The sequence below is a fragment of the Urocitellus parryii genome, chromosome 5 (genome assembly GCF_045843805.1).
Source record: "Urocitellus parryii isolate mUroPar1 chromosome 5, mUroPar1.hap1, whole genome shotgun sequence".
Classification (NCBI taxonomy): Eukaryota; Metazoa; Chordata; class Mammalia; order Rodentia; family Sciuridae; genus Urocitellus; species Urocitellus parryii.
Window position 1 is genome coordinate 30,449,931 of NC_135535.1, and position 16,213 is coordinate 30,466,143.

Sequence of the window (16,213 nt, forward strand, 5' to 3'; positions counted from 1 at the left end):
CAAAAATACTGGCTTAGGTAAACTTTAAGATATGAATGAGAATGACCAAGGGTGAAATGGGACTACTAATTCAAAACTCAAATAATGCTAATTGAAATCTCTTTTCACATGGGCCACATAAATCACTGCCCCTGAGTCCTACCCCTCTGTCATACATTCCAGTTTTTACTGATATCTTTGGTTATAGGTCTGATTGCTTAAAAATTCATAGCCCAGAGATGAAGAGGTTGTGTTTTTCTCACCTCTCTCTACTCCTCTACCAATAATTCGGCATTTATTAAAAGATGATGTGATATGATAGTTTCTGTAGGGGACTTGATTTATTCTTGGCCTTGAGTTCTCTCCACCCCAGCCCCGCCACACACACCACACACACCAAAGATGAAGAATATTATGATTTGGATATGAGGGGTGTCCCCCAAAAAGCTCATATGTGAGACATGTTAAGAAAGTATAGAGGTGAAATGATTGGGTTATGAGAGCCTTAACCCAATCCGTGAATTAATCCCCTGATGAGATTCACTGATTGGTAACTGGAGGTGGTTCCCTGAAGGTATGACTTGGGGTACATGTTTTGTATCTGGCAAGTAGAGTCTCTCTGCTTCCTGATTGTTGTGTGAGCTGCTTCCTTCTACCACACTTTTCCGCCATGTTGTTTTGCCTCACCTGGAGCCCTAGGAATGGAGTTGGCTGTCTATGAACTGAGACCTCTGACATTGTGAATCCCCAATTAAATTTTTTCTCCTCAAAAATTGTTCTTCTTGTTGGTTTTTTTAGTCAAAGCAATGAAACATCTGACTAAAACAGAGAAGAAGTAGAATCGACGGCTTCTGGAATACTATGGTAGTTGTTTACATACCAGTTTGTGTACTTGGTTTATGGACCCAATAACCTCATGGAATAACAAGGCAAATTGGATACCTTAGGGGCCCAATAAATGTAGTTTGTGATTTTATCAAATGTAGGCACTATTCTTAGAATGCTGTATCCAAACACATAAAGTTCAACTCAGGTAGTCACTGTTTTCCCTTGGCTCTGACTTGAGCCTTGTCTACTTGGATTGTTCTACAGAACAACAGAGCCCCACCCTGAAGTCCAGCAGCTCATATAGGATTTCCTCTCTGCAAGGTCAGAAATCATTGCATTTACAATTGTGGTAATTTATTATGTTAAGACTCCTCCACCCCATAAACAAGATAATTTAAAACACATTGACGTAAATTAACAAAAGCTATCCCACATAAATAAGTTTCAGAGAGGTTCTTAAAGAGATCTCTGCTTATTTGTGAACCTGAAAGTAATTTTTATATAATTCCTTTACTTTTGTTGTCATTCTCAAAATTATTTAAACATTTAATATATAGACATCTCTGACTCTCATAAAGAATCATCCTGATCACTATATTTTCTTCATTCCCATTTGTGTTATAAAATATAAAAATTTTACCAACTCATCTGCTTTAAACTGAGCTGTCTAATATGTTAGCCCCTAGCTACATGGATGACTGAATACTCAAAATGTCACTAGTGTGAGTCGAGATGTGTTATAAGTGGGAAATACATTGCATTACAAGCAGTATAATAAAAGTGTAAAATATTAATTTTTAATATTGAATATATATTTGGGAGATAATATTTGAGACACATTGAGTTATTAAATGAAATTTAATAAATTAGTTTATTTTTTAGATGTTATTAGTAGAATATTTTAAGTTAAATATATGATTCACATATTTTTATTAGAAAACATTTTTATAAACAATACTGATCATTATTGATATGTCATGTCCAAAAGTAGAAAGTTATCAATCAGACTCTTTAATTCAATGACTTTATTCTGTCAATAGTTTTTTAAGGCACAAGTCACTGTTCTATTATTTGCACATTCCTTGAAGACATGCAGTCATTTTTTCTAATTACAGTCGATTTTACCTAATGTGTCTTCAATACATATCTCTTAAGCAAATCAATCAATAAATAGAGTAATTCTTCAAAAGTGAAAACCAATTATCAGAAACCTAACAGAATTTACACAACTGTCATTTTTATTTCAAGAACATTTAGTAATATCATTTATTTTATTCAGTAAAATAAGTAAGCTCATATGCTCATAACAAAGTGAGTAAACTGTTTACTTTTTGGAAAGGATTTTTGACACTTGCTCCAGATTAGAGAATGAGTGATTAAAATTCCAGTTGAAGTTTTCTAGAGCTACACAACAGGAAAAAGCTCTTGATGCTTTATTTTGACATTGGATGAAAATATCAGAGTGGATGGTATGTACCTAAAAACACAGGAATTATACCTGAATTTTGTTTACCTCTGATATACTTCTGTCTCTCCCTTAATGAAAGCGGAAACTTGAAAAATCACCAGAAAGCTGGTCCCTGGAATTCTATGAGATTGTGAAAGCTGCATTTCTCATTTCTGACTTCATAATATCAGAACTGGAAGAAGTTATAAAGAAAATACTAACAGCTTTGAATGAGATTGTCTGTGACTGGTTATCGTGTGACAAGCAGGACCTGCATAATGTTACCTTGACTGGCATGAAAGAAAACTTATGTAATCATCAGGAGGAAGTCTTACAGAATTGGCAGGTGTAAAAACATTAAGAAATCAACTGTCGTTTCCCTAGGAACCTGGATGCCCCAATTTCCCCTAGGAACTTGATGCCATCATTGGTAATCTTAGTTGCATTCTTGATGGTATACATATTTCAGTCAGGGAAACCAGAGTGATCATTTTCTTAAGGGTCCAGAAAAATGTTTAACTCAAACATGAAAGTACTACTACTCTTCTTCCACCCAAGGTATTCCCTTAATTCCAGTGGCTTCTCACTTGTTCTGTAACACAGGGCACCTTTCAATATTGTTATTGGTGAGTTTGAAGATAGATGCCGAGACTCATTCATTTCATTTCTACTCATTCATTTCATTTCTACAATCTAGTGCCTGGTATGTACTAGATGTTCAATAAATGGTTGAGGAAGAAAGAGAAGGGGAAGAGGAAGGAAAAGCACCTGAGTGCTTCTTGCCTCTGACTGGAAACATTTTTAAGAAGCATTTTAATGGGAGAAAGGGGAAGGATGAGGAGAATGGTGGACAGTGGAGAGGTATGAGAAGTCTCCAGATCGCTATTTTGTTCTGACATGCACATGTGCTTTACACAGGTCACTGATTATTCTCCCAATTTTCTCCCACCAGTCAAACCCACCTGTAGTTTGAATGAACACATGTTTCTGAGAAATTTTAATATGACTAAATCCCTCTCTTGGCTGAGTTTTCTACATACTGATTCTAGATGAAATTTTTCAGAGTGCACTTGTGAAAATGTAGATAAGCAAAGTACATCCGTTGTTCATTTGAAGATATAGACAGAATGGGGTTTGGGGGGGTTGTATCTGTTTTTCATAGGCTTGTTTGGTTTGGACCTTTTACAAACATCTTCTTTATATTGAGTATGATGGTATTCTAGGTGTTCTTTCTTTGTCATTTTTTTTTTTTCTCACCAGGCAAACCTGAATGGGACTTTTCAGTTATAAAAAAAATAGACATAGTCTTAAAGATGCATGCAGGACAGATGTTTGTTTTAGATACTTATGCTGGGCTTTCAACATATGCTTGGTTACCATTTCCTTCTCACTCTCTTGAGCTCTTTTCCACTCTTATCACCCACATTCCCATATCTCTGCACCTCTCCCTGTTCTTCCATTAAACCATGACACAGTTTTCCAATGGACTTTTTCACTTATTCATTTAATAAATATTTATTGGATTTCTAGTATGTATAATCAATCACTGTGCTAGTCTAAGCATAGGGGTATGAGCAAGTTACAAATCTTACCTTCAAGAAGCTTAGCGTCTAATTTGATACAGAGACAAATTGTAATATAGCATGTAAATAATGCATGTAAGAAAACGAGTAAACCAGGTTATCGTTTCTGAGATACCAAAGCAAGGAATTTTTGGTTCTAGAGTATTCCTGGGTTTTCTTCTTTTCAAAGGAAGGACAGAACTTGAAGTGGAAATGATAAATCCTTATTTGACTTTGGATTTCAAGTTAGACTTTCTTCCTTCTCCTCTATCTCCTTTTTATGAGAGAAATGCAGGTGTATGTGTGTATGTGTGTGGGGGGGGTGGCAGCTGGAATTCTACCACTTTGGGCCTCTGCTTAATGGTCAATTTGTGGAACTGGTGGGATGTGGAAAAGGGTATAACATGACAATAGAAAATTAATATTGATTTGCATTTCTATAATTGCTAGAGATGGTGAACATTTTTTTTCATATATTTGTTGATTGTATATCTTCTTTTGAGAAGTGTCTGTTCAGTTCCTTAGCCCATTTATTGATTGGGTTATTTGGTGGGTTTTTTTTTTTTGGTGTTAAAGTTTTTTAAGTTTTTATATATCCTGGGGATTAGTACTCTATCTGAGGTGTGTGTGGCAAAATTTGCTCCAACTCTGTAACCTCTCTCTCCTCATTTTACTGATTGTTTCTTTTGCTAATAAGAAACTTTTTAGTTTGAATCCATCCCATTTATTGATTTTTGAATTTATTTCTTGTGCTTTAGGAGTTCTCATTAAGGAAGTCAGGGCCTAATCCTACATGATGAAGATTTGTCCCTACTTTTTCTTCTACTAAGCAAGCACAGGGTTTCTGGTCTAATTCCTAGGTCCTGATCCACTTTGAGTTGAGTTTTCTGCATGATGAGACATAGGGGCTTAATTTCATTTTGCTGCATATGGATTTCCAGTTTTCCCAGCACCATTTGTTGAAGTGGCTGTCTTTTCTCCAATGTATGTTTTTGGTACTTTTGTTTAATATGAGATAACTGTATTTATGTGGATTTGTCTCTGTGTCCTCTATTCTGTACTATTGGTCTACAAGTCTATTTTGGTGCCAACACCATGCTGCTTTTGTTACTATTGCTCTGAAGTATAGTCTAAGTTCTGGTATTGTGATGCTACCTGCTTCCCTCTTCTTGCTAAGGATTGCTTTGGCTATTCTGGGTGTCTTATTTTTCTAGATGCATTTCATGATTGCTTTTTCTATTTCTATGAGGAATGTCATTGGGATTTTGGTTGGAATTGTATTAAATCTGTATAGTGCTTTTGGTCGTATGGTCGTTTTGACAATATTAATTCTGCCTATCCAAGAACAAGGGAGATGTTTCCATCTTATAAGATCTTCTTTAATTTCTTTCTTTAGCATTCTGTAGTTTTTATTGTAGAAGTCTTTTACCTTTTTTGTTGATTCCCAAGTATTTTTTTTTTCAGGCTATTTTAAATAGGGTAGTTTTCCTCATTTCCCTTTCAGAGGATTTGTCACTGATGCACAGAAATGCATTTGATTTATGGGTGTTGATTTTATATTCTGCTATTTTGCTAAATTCATTTATTAGTTCTAGAAGTTTTCTGGTGAAACATTTTGGATCCTCTAAGTAAATTCAAGTTAAAACTACTCTAAGATTTCATCTAACTCCAGTCAGAATGGCAGTCATTACATGTTATTAAGTGTGTGGCAAGGATGTGCAGAAAAAGGCACACTTTTACATTGCTGATGGAACTGCAAATTGTTGCGACCAATCTGGAAAGCAGTATGGAGATTCCTTAGAAAACTTGGAATGGATCTACCATTTGAGCCACCTGTCTCACTCTTTGGTTTATACCCAAAGGACTTAAAAACTGTATACTATAGTGATGCAGCCACATCAGTGTTTATAGTAGCACAATTCACAGTTGTGGAACCAGCATAGATGCCCTTCAATAGATAAATGGATATAGAAACTGTGATATATATATATATATATATATATATATATATATATATATATATATATCACAATGGAATATTACTCAGCATTAAAAGATAATAAAATCATGACATTTGCAGGTTAATGAATGGAATTGGAGAATATCATGCTAAGTGAAGTAAGCCAAAGTAAAAAAACCAAAGGCCAAATGTTTTCTCTGATAAGTGGATGCTGATCCATAATGGGCTGGGGGGAGCATGGGAGGAATGGAAGAACTTTGAATGGGGCAAAGGGGAGATAGACCAAGAGAGGGAGCATGTAGATAGGAAAGATGGTGAAATGAGATGCACATCATTACCCTAGGTACGTGTATGAAGACACAAATGGTGTGACTCTACTTTTTGCACAACCAGAGAAATGAAAAATTGTACTCCATTTGTGTACTATGAATTGAAATGCATTCTGCTGTCATGTATAATAAATTATAACAAATAAATAAAGAAATAAAATTAATTGGTTTTGAGTAATGCCAAAAACATGGAAAACTTGTGTCCTGATTTCTACTTGTAGAATTTCTTTTTAGTGGACCCTGAACCATTCATGGTAATAGGAGATGAGAAGAAAGACCAGTATTATATAGTTAACAGAAAATATAAAAAAGACTTGATGTTTTCCCACATTTGGGGTATGGATTGAAGAAGTCCTCATATGCTCCCCTGTATGCAAAGAGGCTCAGGACACCAAGAAAGGCCTCCTGTAGGAATGAGGAGGTTTCAGAGTGCACATCTGCATGACAAAGTCCTTAGTCCCAGCAGCAGATAGCAGCATGAAATACAAAGATATTGAACAGGATTCTTGTTATGTTTCATTATGAGACTATAATAGCCTATAGAACTGATGGATCACCCATTGGACAGTCAGAAACATCAAATAAATTTTACAAACACACAAATATATTGATGAAATAACAGTAAAATCAGGAATAGAGACAAAGCTGTGATTTTCATTGAGAACATTAGAAAACTGAGTGAATTTGAACTTGAAGATTAGATGAAGAGTAGACTCCAAGAAAAATAAGTCCCAAGCCATTCCAGGGTGGAGAGTTTAATAGAAAGTTCCTTCCTTACCCTTATCACATCCAGGTTCAAACCTCAAATGCCTTCCACATGAACTAGAAATAAATCCATCTGGCCTTCTCTCTTCCCCACAAGGAGAATGTGAAGAAGTTGTCTTTCTCAAATGTTGAGTGGAGTGGAAGGGAGAATTCTCTGCTGGTAACTTAAAATCATAAACTACCCCCTCACATAGTTTGCTTAAAGTCACAGCAATAGATTGTGCTTGCCAAAAATCTAAACATTTTAAATTTATTTTAAAGTGGGTCAAGTTCCTGGTTGCAGCAAACACAAATCCTCTCCATCAGAATAACTTTACTGCAGGTCTTGCATGAATTTCCAAGAATTAAAAATTCAAAAAAGGCACAAGGAAAGAAGACCCTATTAATAAGAACTAGCTGAAATAACTGAGCAGAATCTGACCTGTAACCATTCTTAGTGACTGCACTTATCAGAAAAAAAAATTATAAAATGCTTATGTTTTGAGGCATCTAGTTCTTGATTTAAAAACCTATGTGTAATTTCTTAGACCTGACCAGAGACAACTACAAAGTCTACTACCTGACGGGCCACACAGGGAAAGCTGCCATCCTGGGTCACACTTGGGGCATGGCCAGTACACTTCAGTCTCTGATGCAAATTGCAGTTGGGACCTCAGGCCCCCTGGCTAGTAATGTTCTTTCATATATTTACATTCCCAGCCCCTTCATTCCCAGATGTCTTTATTTGAGGCCTTGGTGGAAGTCTTCAGGTGCCTTGTGGAGATCTCTATGGAGAAGGGAAGGGATACTGAAGACCCTTTCTTCACTCTGACTCAGTATCCAGTACTTTTCCACTCTCAGCCCAAAGTCCATAAAACTGATAAAGCCTGTTGTTCCAGGCCTGTCAACAGTGAGACCACTCTTACCATGTGCTGATCTACTTGACTCTCCACCATAGACGATTCCACAGGCAAAAAATGGAGCAGGGAGGGTAGGAGCTTCTTCCAGTTTTAGACTTTTGTTTATACCATCCCATAAAATGATTAAAGGTATAACTTCCTCATTTTGGGCTGACTGCTTTAATTGGCTATTCTAGCTGATTGCTCAGCTTTCTGACAGTTCAACTAAGTTCCAGTTACCTTCAGAATGTTTTAGGAAAAAGGAATTATAAAGCACAGTGAAGCAGCAGGAGTATTTTAAGAGGCTGCTTTGAGAAGGAACCAATCAGAATAACTAGAAATAAAAGAGATAACAATGGAAATTTAAAAAAAATTAATACGCCAATACATCACAATTTAACTGCATAACATCAAATACAAAAAGAAGATTTTAAAAACCTCTAGAGAGAAGACAGAATCTCTCCAAAGTAAGGCTGGATTGACAGATGTTCTCAGGAACAATAGTGAAAGCAAAAGGCAGTCAAAGTGCCTTCCATAAGCTATAAAAAAGTGTACATCTAAAACTCTAAATCCAGAATTCTACATTCCGCATAGCTATAGAAAAAGGATATTTTAATTAATATAACCCAAGTTTTTCTAACAGAGCTGCAGTATTCCACAGGATGTTCTTCAGGCACAAGGAAGGGAATTTCAAAAAGCAAGCAGGAAAGGCAAGGAGAATCACAAACCACCAGAAAAAAAAAATTGAATAAGTAAGTGTAAACAGTATTAACTATAGAAAACAAGAATAAGAAGGTGTGTAGACCAACAGTGCTGTTTCTTTCTTCCTGGGCACTTAGATGGCAGTTCCTGTCCTTCCTCTGAACCAGGATTAAGAAGCATGGGGAGTTTGGGACTGAGTCCTCACAACAGACCTGTGAACAGACAATGCATCTCACCAGTCTGACGCTGCTGAGCGGTTGTGTGGCTCACTTTGTCTCTCTCCCATCTATGTGGTTGGAAGTCAATTCAGAAACAGTTCAGTTTACAAATGGAGGTTCCCGCCAGGTGTGGTGGTGCACATCAGTAACCAGAGACTTGGGAGGCTGAGGCAGGAGGAATTACAAATTTGAAGCTAGTCTGGACCATTTAGCGTGACCCAAAATAGAATGTAGCTCAGTGGCAGAGTGTCCCTGAGTTCAATCCCCAGTACCAAAAACAACAACTAAAACAAATGCTCCCTCCCCCAGATAAAACCCCCAGCTAAAACAATAACAACAAAAAAGAAACCAAAGTGGAAAGAAGGAAGGAAGAAAGTTAGTTACCTGAATCCCTGAAATACCGTGTGGGAGGGGGTTTGCCAAACAGAGTTATACCTAACCCTAGTCAGATTGTAACAAAATTAAGAAATTAAGTTTTGTTTCATTAACCCCTTGAGCGTTATCTTTGTGGCTACTCACATAACCAGACAATCAATATTAATAAATAAAAACCAAGATAGAATTAAAATATAAAACAATAGCCTTGGAACTGGAAGAAGGAAACTTAGGTATTCTAAGGTATTAGTCAGATGGGGAATAAACTATTGATTCTTTAGACTTTCGTGAGTGAATTTGTTAAGATTTCTGTCATATAAATAGAATGTGTAACGGTCAAAGAATTAGAAAATAAAAAAATTAAATGTCAAGGAGTATTTAGTTTTTCCAAAAGAAGAGAAAAAGAAGAAAAAGCAAGAATAGCAAATGCAAGACAAATACACAATACAAAGTTGTTGCCAGAAGTCATTAAAGTGTATCAGTTATTATAAAAAAAAAAAAAAAAAAAACAAGAAAAAAAAGGCGGGCTGTGGTGGTGCACACCTATCATCCCAGAGGCTTGGAAGTCTGAAGCAGGAGGATTCAGAGTTCAAAGCCAGCCTCAGCAAAATAGAGGCACTAAGCAACTCAGTGAGACCTTGTCTCTAAAAAAAAAAAAAAACCACAAAATAGAGCTGGGGATGTGGCTCAGTGGTGCCCTGAGTTCAATCCAGGTTACCAAAAGATAAAAAATAAATAAAAAATAAATAAATACCCCCCCCAAAAAAAAACCCTCAAGTGAAGTGCAAAAAATGGTCTAAAGAAGAGCACTCTTAAAAAAAAAGGATGCAGAAAATTTGGTAGAAAGAATTGTAGACTCGAAAATAAAAGAATTGAAAAAGAAATAAAAATAGAAGAAAGATCTAGCAATTTTAATATAAGCAAAATAGATTTTAAAGAAAAGACATTATTAGAGAAAAACAATGTCATTAAATTGAAAAACCTTTCAGTTTTCCATGGAGATATTAAAATTCAAAGTTAAGATGTTATTAGCAGCAGAACCTCAAAATAACTTTATGATATTGTACAACTACAAAGTGAGACAGATAAATCATCCACTAGAGAGTCATTGTTGGAGCTCAGTAATGATGGATAAAGAAGGAGAAAAGCAGTAAGTATATAAAAGATACAAACATCAAAGCTATTGTTTTTAATTTAATAGAAATGTGTTGAAAACTACATGTAAAAACTGAGAACATGCCTTCTTTTCTTCCTGCACTTGTGAAATCTATTGAAATTGACTCCAATTGTACCCTCCTGAAAGTTTCAATAAATTTCAAAGGATTAGAATAGTATGGACCAACTTTCTTATTAAGTTGCAATCAAATTAGAAGTTAAAAAAATAACTAGAACTATCCCAATATTTGGACATTAGGATATTCACTTTAAATTAAACATGGGACAAAAATGGAAATGGAAATTAGAAAATATTTAGAACTGAATGGTTTAAACCATTAGAACATATTACATATTAACTTGTAGAATACAATTAACGGATCTCCCCAGAGAAAATGTCCATTTTTTTTTTCTCTTAAGAAAAATACTGAATAAGCATCTTTTCAGTCAGTTTTGCTGTGGTAATGTGCAGCATCTTAGTGCCTTACAATGGTAATTGTTCATTTCCTTTTCATATAACATGTAAAGATGGGCCCCTACTAAACATGATTTGACTGATGATTTTTTTTTAATTTACAGTGAAGTGAAAGCCATATACATTCATTAGAAATGGTACTTTGAATTTGATCTTTTCCAAGACTAGCAATTTGTGTATCTTTGTTGTATTAAGCAATGGAGGCTCCCAGTCCTCCGTGTATCATGAGGGTTAACTGAGACAGTATGTTGTGTTGCTAAGCTGGAATGCTCTGTAGTTTAGGTATATTAAGTGCATTTTTGACTGAAGATATTTTCAACTTGTGGTGGGTTTATCAGCTGTGCATCTGTAGATGGGAGTCAGTCACTGATCTGCCCCCGTGTTGTTCTGCCCTGCACTGTGGGTCTTCTCATTCCAGGACCCAGGCTGAAGGAGTTTCTACAGAGACCACTCTATTCTTGTACTTAAGGGCAAGGTGAAGACCAAGAGAACTAGTGGAAACTCATTTGTACCTTAAGCTTCTATTAAAAACTGTCTCACTGTCAAAGAAGGTTATGCCCAAGCCGGAAGTCAAAGTTTTGACATGTATTGAAGGAAATACATTCACTGTCTGCTACCTGTTATCTGATTTTTAAAATTCATTTTCCTTCTGCAATCAAAATATATTTACTCCTAACCATAAGAATGTAACCTTTAATATCTTGCTTCAATCTTGTCATCAATTTCAAAAGTTAGGGTTTCATGATGGTCTTTCTCTTACATGAGGATGTAGAGATCTATCAAATAAAAAGCATTTTTCTCAAAGATATGGTCATGGGATTGTGAAGAGTAACTTCAACCCTTGGAAAAAGGATAAGAAATGTTACTTGATTAGGCTTTATTTTGCTAGGCCTACTGTTTTCCTGGTGTTAAATTATTCTCTCTGGAAGAGCAGTCATTCTATTATCCTTCTTGGCTACATCACAGAAATGTATTGAATACCGAGCATCTTGGGAGCTGATCTTGCTTAGCTGGCTCCCTCCTTCCTAGAGAGCTGAGGTATGAAAGTTGTTTTATGCTTAATACTTAGAGGCTCTTTTAATCCAAAAGTTTTGGAACTTTGGCATTATAACTGCTTAAATTTGTGGGGTTCTAAAAATGATTTTATTTCAATAAAAATGTGAAAATAATTATATTTTCCTACTCTTTTGGAGATGTGCTTCTCTCAAGACTTATATAGATAATGTGAGCCAGGAGCCTTCAAGAAAATTATTGAGAATTCCTGCTACTAAGTCTTTTTGTCCAAAGACTGGTATGATTTTCTAGAAGTCAGTTTAAACCATTCTGTAATTTTAACAAAGGATATGAAGGACAATGCCTTTTACTTGAGCATGTATCTTAATCTGAGCTTTTGTTGTTCAGAGCATTTATTTTCTATTGATTGGTAATAGGGATTGAACTCAGGGGCGCTATTGAGCCACATCCCCAGTTCTTTTTATTTTTTATTTTAAGATAAGGTCTTACTGCATTGGTTGGGGTCTTTCTGAGTTGCTGAGGCTGCCTTTGAACTTGTGATCCTTCTGCCTTAACCTCCAGAGATGCTGGTATTACAGGTGTGTGCCACTGCACCTTATTCTATTTATTTTTTACTGATTAGAAACAGTTCTGTTTTCTAACTCTTCAATCCTGAGAACTGGTTCTTTAATTTATGTCTTTCCTGCTTACAAAGCAGCCCAATTCTTTCCTGAGCTCACTTGACAATTCAGAGGAAAAGGAATAATGCAGTAATGTTAGTGACATTCTGTTTGGAAACCTGTTCTCTCAAAGCCACTCTTTAACAAGAAGATAGATTATCTACTTCCCACGTCATTCTAGATGACCCTTTGCTAAATATTTTGCCATTGTCAACCACAGGTCACCATCTTCCCAGCATCCAATAATAGTTTGCGACTAGTCTCTTAGCCTCAAAGTCAACACACAGATTTCCAAAGGTTTGTTATAGGAGTGCTTCACTTCAAGATAGCAATATCTGTTTTTGTCAATTTTGCTATGGTAACAAATGAGTTCAAAAGCTTTTTGATTATGGTAACAAAATTCGATCTCTTGCTCATGTTACATAGAATCCTGGTTCTGCTACAGTTCTGCTACAGGCTTTTGGGTCATCTCTGCTCCACTGTCTTCCCATTTTGTGACCCAGGCTGAGAGTCCTGCTTCTGTGCTAGGAAGTCCAAATGTCTCTTAAAGGTTCTGCCCAGAACTGGAAGTAAAAGAACTGGCATCCTTTCCCTTTTGCTCACGTTCCATTATCCAAAGCAGGTTCCAGGGCTGAGACCACAATAATGGGCAGAGAAGTACAGTCATTTTTGTAAGAAGGGTGACATGAATGATCCACAAATAATAATTAAATTTAGTATATGATCCCATCTTTAAAAATCTGAAGAGAACAATACAATAAACCACCATCTAAAAATGGAAAGAAAGATTTTTAAAAATATGAGAAATAAATGTAACAAAAACAAACACACCAAAAATTATTTACCAGACTAAATCTTAAAAAAAAAAAAAAAAACAAGTAAAAGTGAGAAACTTCTGGCAAGCTTGGTCAAGTCAAATGAAATAGAGGAAAACAAAAAAATGTTAAGAATGACAGAGAGGCTATATATCCAGAGATGTAGCCAAGATTGCAAAGAAATAAGGGAATCATATGAATAACTGAAATGGAAAAGTTAACATAGAGAACTAACTCTATAGAAATATGTGACTAATCATTACTCATAAAAAATGTGAACACCTGGATGATACTATAAAGAAATGGAATCAGTGATTAAAAATACTAGATCCAGTCAATTAAAACAAAAGATCCAGATGGTCTCACCGGCAAATTTATTAAAACATTCAAGGAACAAATGCTTTAATCTTAGACAAAATATGGTAGAGAAAAAGAGATGCCAAAGATTAAGAAGCTTCTGTTCGTTTCAGTGAAGGTTTTTCTAAGAATGATTAGCATACAGAACAGCAAACTGAAGCATAGACCCATCCTGAATGTGGGCTACACAGAAGCTTGGATGGAACAAAAAGTTGGAAGAACAAGGAAGCAGTAGCAGATACAAGCTTGGTACTTCTAGAACAGGTTCTTGATTGCTGCTGGATCACCTGAGGGTGTCAGACTTCAGCTCCTTCATTCTTGCAAAGTAGACTTTGCCCAGTGACTCTCCAGGGAGTTTCCAGGCCTTCAGTCCCTGGCTAGGCTGCATCACTGATCCCTTTTATTCTGAGGCATCAGCTTCTTAGACAGAGCAGTTATTGGTTCCTCCAGCTCTTCACCCTGTAGACAGCCATTGTGGGACTGCTCACCTTCTGGTTGTGTAAGCCAATCTAAAAAATCTTAAATCTCCTTTTTATAATCATATGTATATGATTATAAAATCATATATGTGAATATATAAAACCAATAGAATATATGTATAAAATCATATATATTACATATATATGATATATACATGTACATGATATATACATATGCATCATATTACATATATATGATTTTATACATATATTCTATTGGTTCTGTTTCTCTAGAGAATCCTAATACAGACATGTAAGTCATTGGTAATATATACATAGTTCCAATTGCATGAGAAGTCCCATAGAGTTGAATTCAGGATGATACTGCAGCACATTAGGAAGCTGTTCCCGGTCAGGCGTGGGTATTGGTTTGGAAATAGGTAAGTAGGGAAAGCCTCCTGGACCTAAGAGATAAGGAGTATTTCATTAGGGGAGTTTTCAACCAGAACAAAGAGGGATATATGGATATATGTGGTGCCATGTTTTTTCATGAGCTAGAGTGATAATCCTTTATAAAAGCACATTTTGGCCCAAGACAGAGCTGGGCAAAAGGCTCTTTGAGATTCCCATCTTCATAGCCCCTATCACTATGTATTATCATATTTCCTTATTTGTCTTCCCTTCTAGATTTGGTCTCCTCAAGGACTTCTATCTCTTTTCCTGTGATGCCTAGGCCCAAAGTAAGTGTTAAAAAATTTTAGTAAATTTTGAATCAGTAAAAGAATAATCGAAGGGAAAAAGTGCATTGGTGAGTTGAAAAGATTCAAAAGGAGAAAAATCTGAGAACTTGCAAGAAACCAGTTCAAAAACAGACTGGAGAGAGGAAGTGTCTTAATTCCAACAAAGTCCTTTTAGTTTCCACTGAACTATGCTATCTAATCCATCAAAGAGTGGTGCTCTCTTTTAGTAAGCTGCTTCAATTTGTTATTGGTGTATTGATTCTAGGAATCAGTACAGGCTAATCTAAAACATAATCAAAGTCAGGTGTGGTATTACACACCTGTAATACCAGCAATGTGGGAGGCTGAGGCAAGAGGATTGCAAATTCAAAGGCTCAGCAATTTAGTGAGGCACTAAGCAACTTAGTGAGACTCTTTCTCAAAATAGAAAATAGAAAAGGGCTGGGAATGTGGCTCAGTGGTTAAGCACCCCTGGGTTCAATCCTTGGTGGTAATAATAATAATAATAATAGTAATAATATTTGGTTATAAGATTTGATTCTACAGAGGTGATCCAAAAAGGAGATAATTTTTCTATCTGGTGTAATAAATTAAATTGTACAGATAAGTGAGTGATTTCTATAACTGAGTTAAATTCATTGCTATGGCATTAGGCAGTGCCTGCTATGTTTTCTTGGTGATATAACCCTGACAAATTAAAAAGCCAAACAGAATAAAATTTTGCATTGTGTTCTGGGCTTGCAAAAAGTGATACAATATAACTCCAGGGGTTTAGGGCAAGTACTATAATGAGAGCTTATTATTGGGCTCTAGCTTTGAATGGACCTTGGGTTTTCCTTTTAAGTAGAAGCCTGTATTATAGGACAAAGAGCTTTATCTTTTCTGACGGGAAAGCTAAGAATAACTGTTCTTTATGAGTCATGCAAACACATTCCAAAATGGGCTTTCTTCTATGAAACATCTGTAAGAGCTCTTCCTGTCCTTTCCCACCACCTCAGCCCAGGTAGAGCCAGCAGGCAAAGGGTAATGGGCAGGGGTTATTTTTACTCCATTGAATTTCAATAAAGGAAGAAAAAAATAATTCACAAGACCAAATAATATTTTAGTTCTCTGTCTTCAGAGACAAATGTGCCCAAGTGTGACCTTTGGTGACAGAAACTGTAGAATTCTTTTTCAGCCTGTAGTTGGTGCCAATTTCTCACCAATCGAGAGAATTCAAGCTCCCTGATTGGGCCTCATTTCACCATCTTCTGTGAGGAAGATGATTTGAAATTTGGAAAAATGTTTTAACCTGGATGGTGTTCAGATTTCCCTGGGAAGCTCCCTAACGCTTCATAAATGAATCTCATTTCTTGTATTTACAGAATATTGGCCTTTTGGCCTCAAGATACAATGTGAGGATACTGTTTTCACATATTTAAGAGTCAGAAAGAAATTTTATTTGTTTTAAATAAAATCTTAGATTTTTCTAATAAAAGTTTACTAGAGAGAATTGGAAAAAAATGGATGGGAGTAGAAGGATAACTTCTTGTGGAG